This window comes from Hemibagrus wyckioides, linkage group LG14 (genome assembly GCF_019097595.1).
Source record: "Hemibagrus wyckioides isolate EC202008001 linkage group LG14, SWU_Hwy_1.0, whole genome shotgun sequence".
In the NCBI taxonomy this organism is placed as follows: domain Eukaryota; kingdom Metazoa; phylum Chordata; class Actinopteri; order Siluriformes; family Bagridae; genus Hemibagrus; species Hemibagrus wyckioides.
Genome location: NC_080723.1, coordinates 5411276 through 5429756, shown reverse-complemented (window position 1 = coordinate 5429756; position 18481 = coordinate 5411276). Strand labels below are relative to the sequence as shown.

Here is an 18481-nt window from a genome sequence, read left to right as displayed (position 1 = left end):
CTCCTGTCCTTATCAAATCAACTAATAGATCGTTTAATTTTCATTTATTTTTAACATGCCATACACCTGTTAAAGATAAACAAGAATAGCATTTTCTAGGTGATTTCTTAATTCCTTTGGGTTTTGTGTGAAATATAATACAGCTTAACCCTATGAAAGACTATACTGTGGGTGGTAAAGCAGAGGACATACAATCTATGGTAAAACTATGCCCCCTCTTTCTCACTCTGTCACTTAAATCCTCAGATTTGGTAAATGACCCACTCATAGTCATGGAAACCAGTTCTTCTTCTTCTTCTTCTTCTTCTTCTTCTTCTTCTTGTGTGTCTTACATTGATGTGTGTTAGCGAAGCAAAGAGGAGAAGAGGGTGGGTAAAATCTAGTGTTTACACTTAAAGGGCAAAATGAGCTGGGATGACCTCTCTGTCCTTTCTGTGAGATTTGGGTAGTAATTCCCTTAAGAACTCTTCACCTGGTTTTGTATACTAGGTGGTCTGGATAAATACCATGTTTGTACCATGAGATGTAATATAAAATGTGTCACTATTTCTCCACTGTGCCAAAAGCTGCTCTAGTTTATTATAACATGTTTGAACTAGAATTATCATGAACAGGGGAGTGTTTGATATGATCTCCCAAAATCCCTTTTAAATTAACCTACATTATTCAGCTTGCAGCCAATTTTCATAGGCGGTTTGTGAGCTGAAACATTTGTATGAAATACTGCCATGTGACACCAATAATGTTGGTGTGATATGGTTTAAAATGGTTAACAGATAGGTGTTAGATGTGTAAACAGTCAGCACACTCAAATTAATAAGACATCAATAACACATACATTACAAGGTATACCGAAAGACTTTAACTGACGCTGAGGAAATAATTAACAGACTTCTTTTGAGCTGACATAGGAAGAGCAATGAGCAGTGGAAATTAAATAGATATTAGCCATGTTTGCTCAATCCATGGGCTGTTTGTATGCTGTGACAACCAGATTAAAAAACTGTGCTGTTGTGACCAGAGCTGCTTTTGTAGGCAACGAAGGCTGGGAGTAAAGCTTGTGAGAGATATGGCCCCCTTCCATAAACCACTCCAGCACACTTGAGAGCATTCAGAGTCTTGTTCTGTCTCTCAGCCAATCAACAGCCTGGTCTATTTAGAAGGCTGAATAGGAACCAACTATCAGAGCAGCACCTCTGAACCAGAAAAAAATGTAGCATACTCAAACACACACAAACAAGGCAAGGACACATCAATTCAGCCCAACACTCTCCATCAATCTCACATAGTCCTGTCCTCACACACAACACACACAAACACACACTGTAACTGCATGTCATCCAGCCTTGTGTCTTTCTCAGTGTGTGTGTGTCACAGGAGGAGGAATGAACCTCAGCAGATCTTTGTGCCGCAATAATGACTTCAGGCATGCTCAATCATACCAACTCTGTCCGTGCTCACACTGTTCAATACTGCATCCACAGCTCACACACACACTATCAATCATCTCACCACCATGGCTGTCAAAAACGCTTTTACTGAATTATTGTTTCACAAATAAAAAGCGCCCATGAAGTTTAATGAGGCGTGAGCTAAAGCCTTGAGTGGAATCATTGTTACCTGATTTAATCTGGTTTATTTGTTTGTTTTGTTTGGGTAATTGTGTTCACTGAACTGGTTTTGTATCACTGAACTGCAATCTGATAAATGCAATCAGTGGTCCAGAGTTAGACAACACAGCTGCTTAGCTTTGCTGCCATTGTGATGTGGTCTAGTGTCTGTGTAGCTGAAGGGAAGTGTGAGGGTATGTAGTTTACTGGCATTTGTTATCCGTCTGTGCTGTTCTGACATCAGCTTTTAAAGATACTTACAGATTAAGAAAACAAGTCCACCTAGGACAGCAATGACACTGCGAAGCTAAACCATCAGACATTTTGGTGTAACCATTACAGACCCGGGATGAAAGCCGGAAAAGACTGAAAAAAACCCATCTTTACAGGATCTGGTTATTTAGAGCTTTGCTCATTGTGCTAGACCATGTACACTGTGCTTTGAACAGGATTATGTTTCAGGTTTGTGCGCATTTGTAAAGGGCAGTATTATCCTGGGCCAGGCGGGAAGAATAGAGACACTTTCAAAGGGAAATCGCCCACCATTGTTGCTCCGTGCAACCATAGCTAACGGACGTCAAAAGCCTTTTTCAAATCAGTCCTCTTAACGGCGGCAATAATACCGCAGAGGAATCAGGCTTCCCATAAAGCCTTCCTGACCAGCTAATCAGTAGGGCAGGATTCCCCACAACATCTGCTGTGTGCTCAGATATGGGCGGGGTCTGCTTGTGGTGGCAAGTGGCAACCCCAGTGGGAAAGGAAGTCTAGATCCGAGCCCAAGGCATTTTTTCTCACACTAACAGCAAGTGTCCTGTTGGTGACTTTCACTGGCTTGTTACAGTGATGATGGTCACTGGATGTAATGGTATTTAAAGTGGGCTCATTTGCATTTAAATAAATGGAATGCTTGCACCTTGTACCTTCAGCTTTTGTACCTGCTTTTCTTGGGTTATTATAAGAATCCATCAGAATGGTTCTATTCTTGGTTAGTCTTAGCAATCTGAAATAACCACTACTACTAATATTACTATTATGAAAATTACTACTACTTCTAATAATAACAACAACAAGGCAGCTATCAGCTCCAGAGTTCCCAGTTTGATTGAGTTACTGTTTATGTGGAGTAAATATAAACTATTTATTCATAAAAATATACAAATCATCACATAATGATCTTAAAGATAAGATAATCTAAAATCTGTGTCTAACACACTGAGGAAAGCACCACGGTCTCAGACAAATAAAGAAAGAACCTACAAAATCATCAGATGTAACTGTAAATGTTGTTCATTTCTAGAAATTAAACTAGATACAGTTAAATTTTTAGGCAGTCATTAAATATAATATATAATTAATATATAATAATATAATATAAATATAATAAATATAATAATATAATAATATAATATAATAAATATAATAAATTTAGATAGCTGATAAGATGTTTGGAAAATAACTCTAAGCAACCTTCTGGGAAAAGCCAAGTGTCTGGTCATTTGTCAGTCAAAAAGGCCTGTTTCTGTGCAAGTGAACATACACTATATTGCCAAAAGTTTTGGGACATCTGCCTTTACCTGCACATGAATGTTAAATAGAGGTGACCAGCTTTTTGCAGCTATAACAGCTTCAACTCTTCTGGGAAGGCTTTCCACAAGGTTTAGGTGTGTGTTTATGACCGTTCCTCTAGAAGCACATTTGTGAGGTCAGGCACTGATGTTGGACAAGAAGGCCTGCCTCGGCCTGCCTCTAATTCATCACAAAGGTGTTCTGTCAGGTTGAGGTCAGGCCAATCAAGTTCCTTCACACCAAACTCACTCATTCATGTCTTTATGGACGTTGCTTTGTGCACTGGTGTGCAGTCATGTTGGAACAGGAATCCCCAAACTGTTCCCACAAAGTTGGGAGCATGAAATTGTCCAAAATCTCTTGGTATGCTTTCACTGGAACTAATGTGCCAATTCAGAGATTTGGAGGGGTGTCCAAACACTTTTTGTAATATAGTGTATCTTGGCAAGATTTTGTCATAATAATAGAAATATAGTATAGTTTGTGAGACTCTTATGCCATTCACAGGTTCATAATTGTGTTCTTCCTGCTTTAACACACACACTTCAGCTCAGGAAAGGGCTGTTAATCAGGCAATTACATAAATATTAAAATGAGCAGGACATGGTGTACTCTTTGGGATTGGGAAATTTGTGAAATAAACATGCTATTTAGCTTGTACTGGTCTTGAAGCGCTGCTAGCTAATCCCTGACTGTCGACTTCGCCAAAAAAAAAAAAAAAAAAGCCATGGGAATTATAGTTATAAAAGGAAGTGAAACACACATTTTTTCTCTCTCAAATGTACAATACATAATGATTTATGTTTTAAAATGAACGAAAAACACTAATTTAATAGGTTTTCTCACACTCCCAACTCTCTACTTTCACCGTTACGTCTTAATGCATTTTTGCGCACGAGATACATAAACCTGTAACGGAGCGAGTGTTAAAAAATAGCTTAGAAAATTAAATATTTTCTTGGTTATCCAAAATACTGTGTAGATTGAGAGATAATTAAGTATATAACACGGAAAATAACATGGTATTTCAGAGTATTTTGTTTAATACGGCTGGATTTAGGATGTAGTCGGATTTAGTGAGAAAAAGGGAGGGTCCGGGTGGCGCACGGGCTGAATGGGGAATGTGTGTGTGTGTGTGTGTGAGTGAGTGTGTGTGTGTGTGAGTGAGTGTGTGTGTGTGTGTGTGTGTGTGAGTGAGTGAGTGAGACACTGCTCACACGCACTGAGGAAAGGGCAGAGCAGGACGCACATTTAAACCAGTGGATTAATTATGCGCAGTTTGTCGCGACGACGCTAAAATAAAGGTCAGTATAACATCACGGGATTTTTTTCTTATTCATTTTGATGTAGAAAAGAAGCCGTAATACTTTTCAGTGCACTTTCTGGATACACTTTCTGACGCGCCACACAACTTCTACCGCGTACAGGTTTATTATGGCTTTCTGATAATCACTGTAGGATGCTGATGCGGATGCGTGCGCGCGCACCTTTCACCGATGGAAATGACCAGCGCTGAGATTGCTCACTCTTGTGCCGCACTGTAGTTACCTGTAGTAACTTTATCCTGTTGAAATCAGCAGAAGTGATACTGATTGCTCAGGTGACGGTCTGCATTTTCATGACGACAAAAAAAAAAAAGCAGTGTTGTGAAAATGTTTGCCTTCCTCCTGTATCCACTTCCCCACCTTCTATTCAGTTATGTTTGTATGGCACAAAAGAAGCTGTGCTTGTGTGTAGTTTTATTCGTGTGACACAATAGACTGTTTTATTTGTATGGCACGAATGAAGTTGTGTGTTTGTATATAGATTTATTTGTTTGGAAGAGTAGAAGGTGTGTTTGTCTGTAGTTCCGTTTGTGCGGTACAAGAGAGTTGTGTTTGTCTGTAGTTTTGTTTGTGTATAGATTTATTTGTTTGGAAGAGCAGAAGTTGTGTTTGTGTAGAAGTTGTGTTAGTTTTGTATGTACGGCACAAAAGAGTTGTGTTTGTATGTAGTTCTTTTTGTATGGTGCACTAGAGTTGTGTTTGTCTGTAGTTTTGTTTGTATGGAAGAGTAAAGTTGTGTTTGTCTGTAGTTCTGTTTGGATATAAATTTATTTGTATGGCACAATAGAGTTGTGTTTGTCTGTAGTTTTGTTTGTATGGTACAAAAGAGTTGTGTTTGTATGGAAGAGTTGAAATTGTATTTGTCTGTAGTTTTATTCATATGACAGTCAAAGTTGTGTTTGTCTGTAGTTTTGTTTGTACAGAGGAGTAGAAGTTGTGTTTGTCTGTAGTTTTGTTTGTATAGAGGAGTAGAAGTTGTGTTTGTCTGTAGTTTTGTTTGTATAGAGGAGTAGAAGTTGTGTTTGTCTGTAGTTTTGTTTGTATAGAGGAGTAGAAGTTGTGTTTGTCTGTAGTTTTGTTTGTACAGAGGAGTAGAAGTTGTGTTTGTCTGTAGTTTTGTTTGTATAGAGGATTAGAAGTTGTGTTTGTCTGTAGTTTTGTTTGGATGGTATAACAGTGTTGTGTTTGTTTGTATGGAAGAGTTGAAATTGTATTTGTAGTTTTATTCGTATCACACGGTCAGAGTTGTGTTTGTCTGTAGTTTTGTTTGTATGGCACAATCACAATAGAGTTGTGTTTGTCTGTACCTCAGTTTCCTCCTCTAGTCAAAAAACAGTTTTGTTGTAGGCTGATTGGAAGTGTGTGTGTGTGTGTGTGTTTGTGCGAGAGAGTGTGCCCTGTGATAGACAGGCACCCTATCCAGGGTGTCCCCTTCCTCGAACCCTGCGCCTAATGAGATAGGCCTCAGGCCTATAATAACCCTGCGTATAATAAAGATCATTATGTTTCTACCTTTGTATATTATGAAGCCACTCATTATTAACTAGGGCTGTTTCTCAACATCTTGGAATCTTAAGCAACAACTTCACTGCTTCATTATATCAAGAAATCACCCTGGTGTTAAATTTGTTGAATCGATGTACAGTCTGAGTCCTTCGATGAGCAAAGGTCAAAGGCAACAATTCTTGAGCCCAAAGCTCTTGTATTCAGGCAAGATTATTAATAAAGAAATGGTGAGAGTTTGGCATAAACTGGCTTTGAGAAGTGCAATTTTTTAGGGTATCCATGTGGAACAATCCCCAGAAGTCTTCAGGATATCCATATGGGACCATCCCCAAGAGCAGAGACATCACATCAGGGAGCAGGATAGAGACAGCGAGAGCTCTTTTCTTACAATGGTTTACAGCTAGGCTTCTAGGATGCTTCATCTCTGGTCTCTACATCTTGCGTGATTTAGACAGGATTGTATGCTTCAATCATCTTCTGTATTGCTCTGGGTGTTTCATGCTAAGGCACAGTTCGCACATTTTCATAATGGATAGCTGAGTGTGAACCATAACAGGGAATGAAACCTCTCTGCTGCTGTTCATCCATTTCACATTGTCACCAGGCCAGCATCTCTGTCATGGAGCTCATTATTATTACAGCTGTCTTCTAACAAGTTCATCAGAGTCAACATTTATTCAGAATGTCTTTTCCTGTGATTTCAGGTTGGCTTCAAGCTCTGAAAACGAGGAGAAGAGGAGAGAGGTGAGTTATTTGGGATTGTGTCACATCCATTTGCTTTGACGTTGACTTACATCATGGCTGATGTGTGAGACTGTCGTTTCGGAAAAAATGTCGGCTACTTGGCGTGTTTGAGACGTCTTATCATCTCATACTTGGCACAAATTCTTTCCGGGTCCTGAATGGGCTTCACTGTCTGTCCGTTTAAGTGCGTGCGGAAGCAAGAACGTGGCAACATCCACACTATATATTTGTGTTAATTATAATTTTCCAAGAGCCACAGTGTAGGCTATATGTCTGGGGTTTTGTGATTCTGCTAGCATAATTTTCTTTATATAACATATTGATTAGCCGTACCTTTTATCTGCTCAGTGACCTTCTCTTGCTCTGACTGTTTTTAAGCAGGAGAGTCAATAGTCACGCTGCATTCGAATTAAAGACTCATTTCGTTCATCAGTAAAGTCAACAAAACATAGAAAAGAGACAGTGAATGTCTGTATCCGTGTCTGTATCTATATTCAGTAGTTTCCTACCCCTAGGGCTACTGGCTTTGTTTAGTCCAGCGTTCAGAATAAAAGCTTCTGAAGTTTCTGTTTGTCTAGTGTCTTACTTTTTCTGACGTCTTTTCAGTTGTGGTTTTCTCTTTGTGTGCATCGCTAACAACAGGGGGCGAGAATAAGAGAGCGCTGTTTACTCTGATGTCAAATATACGTGACTGCTTAGCATTTTAATTAGTAATTGTGTCATTGAGGAGCACGGAAGAGTATACTTGTTACTATTAGAAGTCTCACGGTGGTAGATGTTGCCAGCAAAGAGTCGAACGTGACTTGACAGCCTTTGCTGAAAATCAGTAATTCATATTCTTTGGTAGATGTTATGATGCTATTCATATGCCAATCGACTGGCTGGACTGGACATGCAGTGATGCATTTTAATCTGAAACGTGTGTGGTTAATGTCGAAGAAGCCCGCGTTAACGTTGTCCTGCAAGTACAGGTTATAGGTGAGGCGACAGATTGGTCTCTGCAGGTGGAAAGCCAATACGATTAACCAGCAGGATCAAGATCTGTCATGAGCACAGAGCGTGAGGAGTAGACTGAGAGGAGTCAGGAGCCAGCTGGGTGCTGTGTGGAGTTATCAAATCTCAGTGAAAAGCGTTAAATAGAGTTAGAAGGGGGAAAAAGCTCTCACAGAGAGAGAAGGCCAGACCTATGCAGACAGAGGGATAAAGAGAGACACAGAACCAGAGAGGTTGAGACATATATAGAAACAGCTTCATCTTCTTTATATGCTTACTTAGCAGTTTATTAGGAACACCTGTACACCTACTCATGCATGCAATCAGCCAATCGTGTGGCAGCAGTACAGTGCATTAAACCATGCAGAAAAAATTCAGTAGGCTTTACATCAACTATCAGAATGATTTAAGGTAATTTATTCATGAACAACAGTTTTTAGAGTTTACTTTGGTTGAATAAAGTGAAAACCAGAGAAAAAGGTCAACAGAGGATGACCCACTTTGGGCTTGTTAATACTAATCAATCATCGCTTGAATGCCACAGCCTGTTTGAGTATTGCTGCTCACTATGTACATCCCTTTATGGTCACAATTTATCTTCTACTGGCCACTCCCAGCATGATGATGCACCATGTCGTCTCAGACTGGTTCCATGAGTTCTTCGTCGTTCTTGCCAGTCACCTTTGCGATGTGGTGGAACAGGAAATTCTCAGTATGAAACTTCACCTGAAAATTCTGCAGGAAATGTGTGATGCAACCATTTCAACATGGAGAAGAATCTCAAATGAATGTTTTCAACATCTTATGCCATGAAAAATTGAGAGCAAAGGGAGGCTCTAGCCACTGTTAGTGTAGTGTTCCTGATAGCGCTCAGTGAGGATATGTTCAGACTCTTTATATTGTAAGCTCAGGTCTCATTGTCATACAACACGCATTTTATTCCTAGATATTATCTTATAAAGTGTACTCTTTATTTGTAATGAGAATATATAGAAGATATTTCAATCCAAATTCCTGATATTCTATCAAGCTGTCTGATTAAACATAGTGACACGGTGCAATTGGATCATCGCTAGTTATTCCTGATGTATCTTAAAAAGCTGTAAACTGGGAGCTAATTTAATAGAACAGCAGACGTCATCATTACAGCTATGCAGCAGTGACTGTTTATGTTTAAAATAATTAGCATTTAGCAGCAGTTTACAAACGTTCCATATGCTTTAGGCTTTATGCATATTCAGCATGCTGCAAAACACATAGGAACAGCTCATACACAGGGACTACTGTATAGAACGTCCACATAATTCAAGGCCAATAATAAACAGATTAAAGGGGTGCTGTTACTTAACCAAGAAAAATATATCTTTATCGATATGGTGAAGCTTTCTGTAAGACGTTTATGGATGGAATTTTCACCGTCAGCGATTTGTAAATAGGTTTACAGCCGTGGGAGAGACTTCAGAGCTTTGTGCTTTCTAGTCTCTCAGTAAATGTATTTTTGTCTTATTAAATTGAAGACAAACAAAAGAGAGCATTTATAGCTGCTTTTGTATTTGTATCTTGTAAGAGATACCAGGAACTTGTTACAGGAACAGGAACTAACTTTGTGTTATTCTTTACTTAATGTAAAATATGCAGTAAATTCCTATTTTTTCCAAATATCATTCTTTACCAGGGATGGGTACCATTCATATTTTTACCTTTTTCGGTACTTTACACTCTGTGTGACGCTGCAATATTTACCCATAAATAGTAGGCTACTAATAGTGGTTTCATACCAAAACAAGGTTTCGGACATCTATTTGTTTAACATAAATAGCATGGTACGGAATATAGTTCCGTTAATTGACGCTAGAAACTGATGCTGTGTTAACTGATGCTATATTAACTGACACTAGAAACTGATGCTATGTTAACTGACGCTATGTTAACTGACGCTATGTTGACTGATGCTATGTTAACTGATGCTATGTTAACTGACGCTATGTTAACTGATGCTATATTAACTGACACTAGAAACTGACACTATGTTAACTGATGCTATTTTAATGGCAACCATCACCGTGAAAATGTCATTTTCGCCAACAACAACTTATCAGATTAGCTACTAAATTTATTACCTGAAGATGTGAAAGTTGTTGTTGATGCCTCACCTAATGTTTCGTCCTCTTCCTCCAGGTGCAGGTGTGTTAGCTGCAGCTACATTTGCTATTTTGCTACGGGAGATCAAGCTGCCAAATACAGCACACTCCTGAGCTTTTCAATACTTGAATTGTGTTTGAATAGGTGCTTCCTGAGGTTAGATGTGTTGCCATGGACAGCCTTGCATCTAGAATTACAAATATTGCAAATTGTGTTGTCTGCATCTATTTTTGCAACCACACTTGCGAACGTTTTTGGTTAGCCATTGTTGTGTTAGAACAAGCTGCATGGGTGACATCGCATCACGTGGTCTCTCTTTTGCACGGTGACCAGATGCGTTCTCAGGCACCGACTGATTTAATGTGTACTCTGTAATACCGATGTAATTCGGTCAGTACCCTTAAAAGCACATGGCTTGCTACCCAACCCCTATTCCTACCCATGATGCCTGGTTTCTCCTGTTTTACTTGTCTGTCACTATAATATAGCTATTTTGTGGTGTGCTTCTATGAACAATTCATACAGCTCACTGTTTAAAAGTCTGTAAGGTTTTGCAGCTCTTTTCTTATCAATTTTCAGCACTTAGTTGATGTTTGTTGATGGTTTGAACCTTCTAACAGCTATTATCCATTCACGTTTTGATTGTTAAACATCATCTAACACTGCATCTGTACCATGTGTGAACAATCTGTGAGCGGTTCCACAAGCATGACCTAAAAAAACAAGCTACTGATGGACATATACTTGTGGAGTGTCAATCAATATCCAGTGGGCAGTGACTGAACCCACAGCCATTGAAATGTCCATTAAGTGCCCTGGCTGCGTGAACGGTTCATTGGCTAATAGATGCACATTAGACAAGGTCACTCAACTGACCAGTGCACATCAACAAAGCCTCGGGATCAGCGGTCTGTTAACTTCAGCTTTAAATTAGGAAACGTGTATATCCTGCATATTTGAAACTCAAAGAGGTCAATAGCTTGTAGATTGCATAGGACAGTTAAAACTTGATTGCACTGAGGAATAAGGATTGCTACTCTCTTTAGGCTGTGCGGAAATGTTTTGCATACGAATGATTGTGCTTTCCTGCAATCAGTAATGAGTGTTAAATGTGGAGCATTGTTAGACTTGTTGCTAGACAAAAAAAAGCAAGGAAATATTCCTGAACTAAAGTGTTCCTCAAAGTTGCCAGAGGCAATTTCCAAAAATAGTAATTATGGATTTTAATTAGTTAAGGATTTGAGGCAAATGAGGTCTCACTCTACTTAACCTTCTAAGATTCAACATCATGCTCACAATTTCAAGAAGTTTCCGCACAATAACGGAAGCGCTGTGATTGGGAAAAGATTCGCCATTAATTGCATTGCTAATCCAGTATGTTTGATTAGGTGTTGCCACTGGGAGGTGAACTGATTCTCCCACACACTTGCGGGATGCAGAAAGCACTGATTTCATTTTCTCACAGTTTGAAAGAGGAACTGAATAAGATTAAGGAGTGGCTGGACTTGCCCTGTGCCATGACCTTTACTAATTCTTATGCTGGATACTGGATTATTTCATTACAAACACAGTGACACTTCAGGCTCCCGGTGTGATTGATCACTTGTGTGACGTGTGCTTGGGTTTTTTAGCGTCTTTTTTTCTACGACAGACGCGATATCACTTGAGCTTAGACATAGTTACATACATTTAAAGAACTCGAAACGGTACATATCCTTTCACTCTCCCTCTTACTATAATGAATTTCTCTGTCACTCGTGCTCTCGATCATGCAGTTCTCACAGCCTTTTCTTCTCCTCTTCATCAGGGAGTCCGGTTTGTGCAAGCGAGGCACAATGGAGACAGGGATGAAATGGGGAGAAGCTAATGAGTGAACGCCGCCTTCCACTGTTACATATAGCTCTACCCTGTGTGGCAGAGAGCTCTCGCGCACAATAGAGGGGTTTCAGAGGTCTTCACTCCATTTGATTGTATTTCCTGCCACTGGGAATATACTGTTTGACTGTTAAGTGGGAGCAAAGGACGTAGACCACCTCTAGCGCAACCTTTCAGAAGAACAGGTGGGAACGAGTCCATAAAAAAAGGGGAGTCTTTTGAGATTGAGAAGAATGACTGCGTGGTGAAAAACCGAGTTAAAGTACATCCTCATGTACACGCAATTTTATTTTAGGGACTATGACTGCACCAGATGGCCATTTACATTCTCTCAAGTTTTTTTTGTTGCCATGGTTACGTGCACTTTTCGAGGGAAGAAGATGGCTAAGAGGATCTGTTTAAGTGAGCAGGTGCAGCCGCTCCCGTATGGCTGATTTTTCGTATGCACCAGCTAAATGATATACTGGTATAGAAAAACCAACAGGTGGAACATTAAATTGCATATTTTTCATCGAAGAGGTTTGTTGACGTAAATGCTGTAAATCATAATTTATTGTTTCAAACCCACAATTTCTACTTTCGACTAGGACGCTTTTTACTACTGAGTTATCACTTATCCAGTCCCTTTGATTCGTGATATGTTGAGAATAGACGGGTAATTGCATTTCACAACAATGGAGCAGCAGGCCTGAAAGCGCCGGCAATGCTGTTAGTCAGCAGATCCTAAAGCTCAGGAGGAAAAAGGGCCTATTGATTACGGATTGTGCTGGAATGACACATGCAGTGAATAGGCTCTGCTAAAAGGCCTGAGGTCACTGATTTTAGCAGAGATTCACTGTATGACACATCCCCCCCCCACATTAACATCACAATCTGTTATGTTCTATGTTACTTCTATGTTGCTTTTATACTCATTAGGACAGTGTTTTAAAAGCATATTGAAGGAGCTGAACGTAAGTGTAACAGGTTACAATGCAGTTTCTGAGAAGTCTCTGATCATACACACACACACACACACACATACACACACACACACTGAATGGACATGAAGATACAGAGAAATCTCTGAACAGACACACACACTTCATGCACATGTAGTCCATTAAGTTTGTGTGTGTGTGTGTGTGTGTGTGTGTGTGTGTGTGAGCGCACAGCGATTTCCCGGTAACTTTAATCTGTTACATCTGAGCCTTTTTTCTCATGAGCTTTAGGATCTGCTGACTAACAGCTTTGCCAGTGCTTTCGGTCTGCTGATGCTCCATTGTTGGGGAATGCAGTTAGCCACACTGTTCATTAGAAAAATGAGATCTACTGTATATTTATTTACATTTTATTTCGAAGGATTTTCTTTCTCAGTCTCAATTTCTGCCTTCTCTATTTTTCGAATGGTTGTCACTTTGCGCTTAACATTTTCTGTTGCTGCTAAGATTTCGAATGCAGCCTAAACTAGAACCCTATCAAATGACACCTACCAAACATGTGCATCCTACCAAACTAGGTGCTTCCTCCAAGACACTGCTGAGTGCATATTTATGACCTGACACTCATGCCATGTAACAGAACTTTCTGCTGTCTTCCAAATACATGAACTCACAGATGCCCATGGCTAGTGTTGACAGGGATGGAGTATGCCATTCTTCCCACAGCCAGTGTTTGCAAGACTTGTAATCATTTTTTTGCACCACTTTAGAGGCCACCTGGAAGTATATTTTGCCTCAAGAACCATAAATTTAAAGACAGAGCTGGAAGGATAGAAACATCTCCAATATCTCCAATTAACTCTCCATATGTACAGTTAGAATGTCAGCATCATATTTGGTTGAATATCTTTCTAGAAAGTTTTCTTTCATCTAACCACAAGAAGAAGAATTATTCCCTGTCGTTTAGTATGATGGAGGATCTGTCATGTTTGGAGCTGATTTTCTTCAAAGGATCCTGGCAACCTTGTTAGGATAAACATGAACATTCCATGAACTACCAGGAGATGAAATTAAATTATAGTTGTGTTTGGCAAGAAGGTAAAACTGTGTGGTTGGATCTTCTAAAATATATATACAAATTGACATGGTCAGACACCAGTACCCTGACCTAAACCACTGGTTGATTAATTAATAGATTGATTGATTAATTGATTGTACCATGTGTACATGTTTCTCTGACAGCATTTTGATTTGATCCAACATGTGGGTATTTGAACATAGTGTGTATTTAACACACAAGTGTTGAGGCATATAAAATTACTGTACAACAGTACCGATCTCTTTCTTATCCACTTGTTTACATATGCAAATGTAGAGCCCTATTATCTTCACTGGAATATGCTTGCATTAGCGTGCTCCTGTAGACTCCTGGCTCGTGTTTGTGTATAACCCCTGGCTCACTGACGATCTGAGCATCCCGTGGTCCCATTGGCCAAAAGTAAAAATAAATGCTCAGGGCTTTCTAAGGACAATTTCAGTGGCGCGGTTCTCTCTCAGCTCCCCGCCTGTCCTTGATCTCATTTTAATGACTTCCAAAATGATTTAGGAGCCATAATCCTGCATTTGATGTGCTGCTTTAAAGGTCAGGGGACACAGCGGTGGTAGTGTTTCTACTTGCATGCTGTAGTATAGCAAAGTCTAATGAGCTTGCCTTTGAACACTAGGCATGTAACTAATGTCTGTTTACATTATAATTACTCCTGTGCAGTCTTCGGTGTAGCGTCACGGCTTCTTCAACTGTAGAATTTAGAGTGTAAAGTGGATTTGATTGTGGGAACATAATGTAAAGCCTAGATCTTGTGTTTTGTATTGCTGCAATTTATCTGATTAGGCAGCATACAGTCACACAGTCCGGATGCAGAATTACTGCTTTGTTTTGCATGCGAACAAGGCCTTTTGTTAATACAGTTCCAGCGATTAGGATTCTAACAAACAGCAATCTGCAATCTGAGAGATGTTGTGAACAGAGCCAGAGAGAGTTTGGGGAATATCAATGAGTTTTACGTAGCGTAGTGAATACCCCCCCCCTGAGAAAACATTTAGAAAAAGCCGTAGTTGTAAAACGACATGTCTTGGCATTGTCTTTCAGGCTTTCTGGAGGCTGTTTTATGAACAGTTCTTTAAATTAATACAACCACAGATTATATGAGCCTGATATGACAGTATGTATTTCAGACAGATCCTTTTTTAGAAAGCGCTGGAAATTATTTCATGCATCATGCTGAATCATAATCACAGTTTAATGTAAATGACGTAAGCTCTGATGGTGAATCGTGTTTTCACGAAACCAGCGTGACCTTCACCGAGTTCAAAAGCTGCCGGGAAAACAACACTACAAACAACACCAAACACCAATGCTGATCATTGTTCATTAGTATAATATGGATTTTTTGTGTGTTGTTGTGCCCATGAAAAGGAGACCAGCTTGTTTTTACCCAAGTGCATTCCATGAACTACAGGACCCCGATTCATATGTTAACCATCTCTCTGATTTGCATACCCCCTCTGCAATTATAAAATCTAATGAGAGGCTTATGAGAGACGTACGCTGGGCCTGCGCTCGATGGAATGCTTTTGTACAGCCGTCTGTGTAGATAAGAGGAGTAGCAGGGAAGATTGCACTAATAGAATCTTCAAACAGACCAACTATAATCTTCAAAAAAGAGGAAAACTCCCGATATGCTTGATTCACCAGGAAGATGGTTAATAATTTAAAGAGTTTAATGCTTGAAAGATTTTAAATAATTGAAGATATGCAGGTCTGTATTGGCTTTCGAAAATCAGTGTAGAATTTTTTAAGCCTCTCTAGTGAGAATATGTTTCGATTAAAATAATATACAACAAAGAAATTTTGATTTAAAAAAATCACATTTATTTAATATTATTCTGGAAGGAATGATATTAAATATTCTTTCTGTAACATTGGATGTTTAGAATTGGGAACCTGAAATCTACAAGTTTCTCAGGAAGCAGACAGAAGAAAGGAAAATGAAGAATTTTTCTATGTTGATGACACGCAATAACTAGTTGCAATAAATAACATAGAATTATTTAACAGGTAATCCTTTTGTAATTTTCATAAAACTTTTTTTGTTGATATTCACAATGCCTTTTTGGATGCAAGTATAGTAAACAGAAACTATAATGTTTTATCTGGTCGTGAAAGTTGCATGTGCTTTTTTTCCCCCAGTAAATTCCCAGTATTGTGTGGGTCTGATGATAAAACTGTTGTTGTATGGCTGTAGAAAATCTAGAAATATATGATTCTGTATAAGGGACATTTGAAATGAGGAGGTTATCCATTTGACTGGGTTTGTTACACTCACATATTAGAATAAGGCTTGTTGATTGGATGTAGTACAACCTACTAAAGCCAAGAGACCAATATTCACTATATGGCCAAAGGTATGTGGACACCTGTCCTTTACTCACTTTGTGTCCATTCCAAAACCAAAAACAATGCTGTTACAAGGCTCTCTTCTAGATGTTGGAGCGTGGCTGTGGTGATTTGTGATCATTCAGCTACAAGCGCATTAGAAATATCAGACACTGATGTTGTGAGGAGTAAAGAGGTCTGGGGTGCAGTCAGTGTTCCAGTTCATCATTCTGTTAAGTTGAGGTCAGGGGTCTCAAGTTCTTCCACTTCAGCTGGAACATGTTTGGTCTGCTTAGTTGCAGTGAAGGAAAATTGTAAAGTACAGCAGTATGGGAAGGAACACAGGAAGGGTGTTATGCTTAAGTGTGTATATAGTTTTGTTTGTATAGTGCATACCCTAATACTAGACTATACGGTATCTTATTAACACAGCGATGTATCTACAGAGCAAGGGAATTAGCAGCCTTCTGGTCAAACTATCTGCTCTTTACTTTTTAATTCAGTGGTTTGAAGATTGAAGGACTGAAAATGCATGAATCTGCAGACTGGAAACTTTCAGTGTGCTTCTGCTGTGTCAGGGCCACACCTTATTTGCTCTACTCTGGTAATGCAGTGCTGTTATATAAGGTGTACTATGCTGTGGCTACGCTGATGGGTGAAAAGAGGTTTTACTCACCAAAACTGGAGAAATGTTCATGTTTCAGAATTCAAAATTTACTTCAACTTTAGAAACTACTGTGACCCCAGCCAGGATGAATCCCCGCATCATGTCCAGTGTTTCCTAGTATAGGCTCCACATCCACCATATCCACTGAGTTCTTGCTGCTACTTTACAACTGGACTGTATTGAACAGTAGGTTATGGTAGCACACATCTAGCTAGGTAACTATGGATGCTGTAATGTCATCTCTTCAATCAGTGATCACAGGCTAGTTTGCTCACAGATCCACCTGTCAGCGGATTGCTTTGGTAAAGGACCATTTTTCCAAATTGCAACCTGCGCTCATAGGTAACCAGTCCCTTCTCTCCAATCAATACAAATTATCCACTTACCTTAGACGTTTGTGGTAACATTTGAGCCAAATCTTTATAAGCACAACCATCCAGGATTAAATACATTTTTGATAGGAGTCCATCTTGAAGAAAAGTGTCACATTTTTTACAGAGCAGTAAAATGTCAGTATGATGCTGGTAATGAGAGTCAGTCTCATTCTGTGCGTGTGTGTGTGTGTGTGTGTGTGCGCGCGTGTGACAGCGTTTTTGATTGCACTTCTGATTGAACATGACTCCCTGCTGATTTGGGCACTGGAGGACTTTCCCCTAATGACTCTCTGCTTCAGTGAATGTGGAGAGCCATGTGTCCCTGACATGTGCATTCATTTAAATAATGTACAGATGCACAGAGAGCCAGTATGGGGAAATGACAATGGGTTAACGATTTCACGAGCAGAACAGCGTTGTACATGGAAGTAAATAGAATGCACAGTTTCATAGAACGCTAAACAAAGCATGATACGAGGCACAAAGTAATCAAACTCTCATCTCCTCGCTTTTTCAGACCTTTTCGATATACATGACAAGCCTGATTGAACTGATTTATAACTGCATTGCCAGAGAGCTTTGATGTGAATTACATGTGCAGGATTTAGATGGAAGAAGTGCCACATACACTGACTGCAGCTCTTCCCTGAGCATCGCTCAGTGCACACGCTCATTTCTATAATGAAATATTGGATTTTTTGTTAAGTCTGAACACGTTCCTGTTATCCTGCTGGTCAATAATTCAGCATTTCTTTTTCAAGGACAGAGGATTGTATGTCAGGAGTTCTGTCTGTGATATTTGATATTATGCATTATTTTTGCATTTAATGCAGTAAATTAAAACCACACACATTGTGACACGTTGTGATTCTCGTTCTTTTACACTACCTTTAATGCCATTCTTGGCTGCAGACAGCAGGAGACTCATGTTTATGCACTGATTAAGAGAATAAATATTGAATTATTGCGCTTGTTTTCTCTAGGAGATGAAAGATGAGCATATCTTTCATATTTTCGATATGGATGAAAATGTGAGTTTGTGCATGTGATCCCCCTCCCCCTCTGATTCAGTGCCTGAGGCAAATGAAATTTCCACATTGTGACTCCATGCCTCCAGCTTTGCTTTTAGGGTTAGCACTAAATTAGCCAGCACCAAACAAATACATAAAGTCCCAGAGGATACCACTGAATGTACGATGCCCTGCAGTGATAAGAGAACATGGGGACATGCATGCCGGCTGAACTGCCTCTTGCCGTATCAGACGCCGCATATTGAGACTCGCTATTATAGCACACAATATAATAGAATCGCAGAGCATGAAC

The 18481-nt window shown here is 39.5% G+C and overlaps 1 protein-coding gene across 13 annotated transcripts in view; it reads left to right on the top strand.

Annotated features, from left to right (window-relative positions):
- nrcama (neuronal cell adhesion molecule a) overlaps positions 1-18481 on the top strand; it is an 84236-nt gene that overhangs the window by 27203 nt on the left and 38552 nt on the right. For 12 of the 13 annotated variants that reach the window (XM_058407921.1, XM_058407919.1, XM_058407924.1 and 9 more), the window contains exon 2: positions 6712-6751. The gene's annotated coding sequence lies outside the window, so the exon portion shown is untranslated. Of the gene's footprint in view, positions 1-4333; positions 4481-6711; positions 6752-18481 lie in introns of those variants that run through there. The other variant, XM_058407920.1, reaches the window with a different exon arrangement.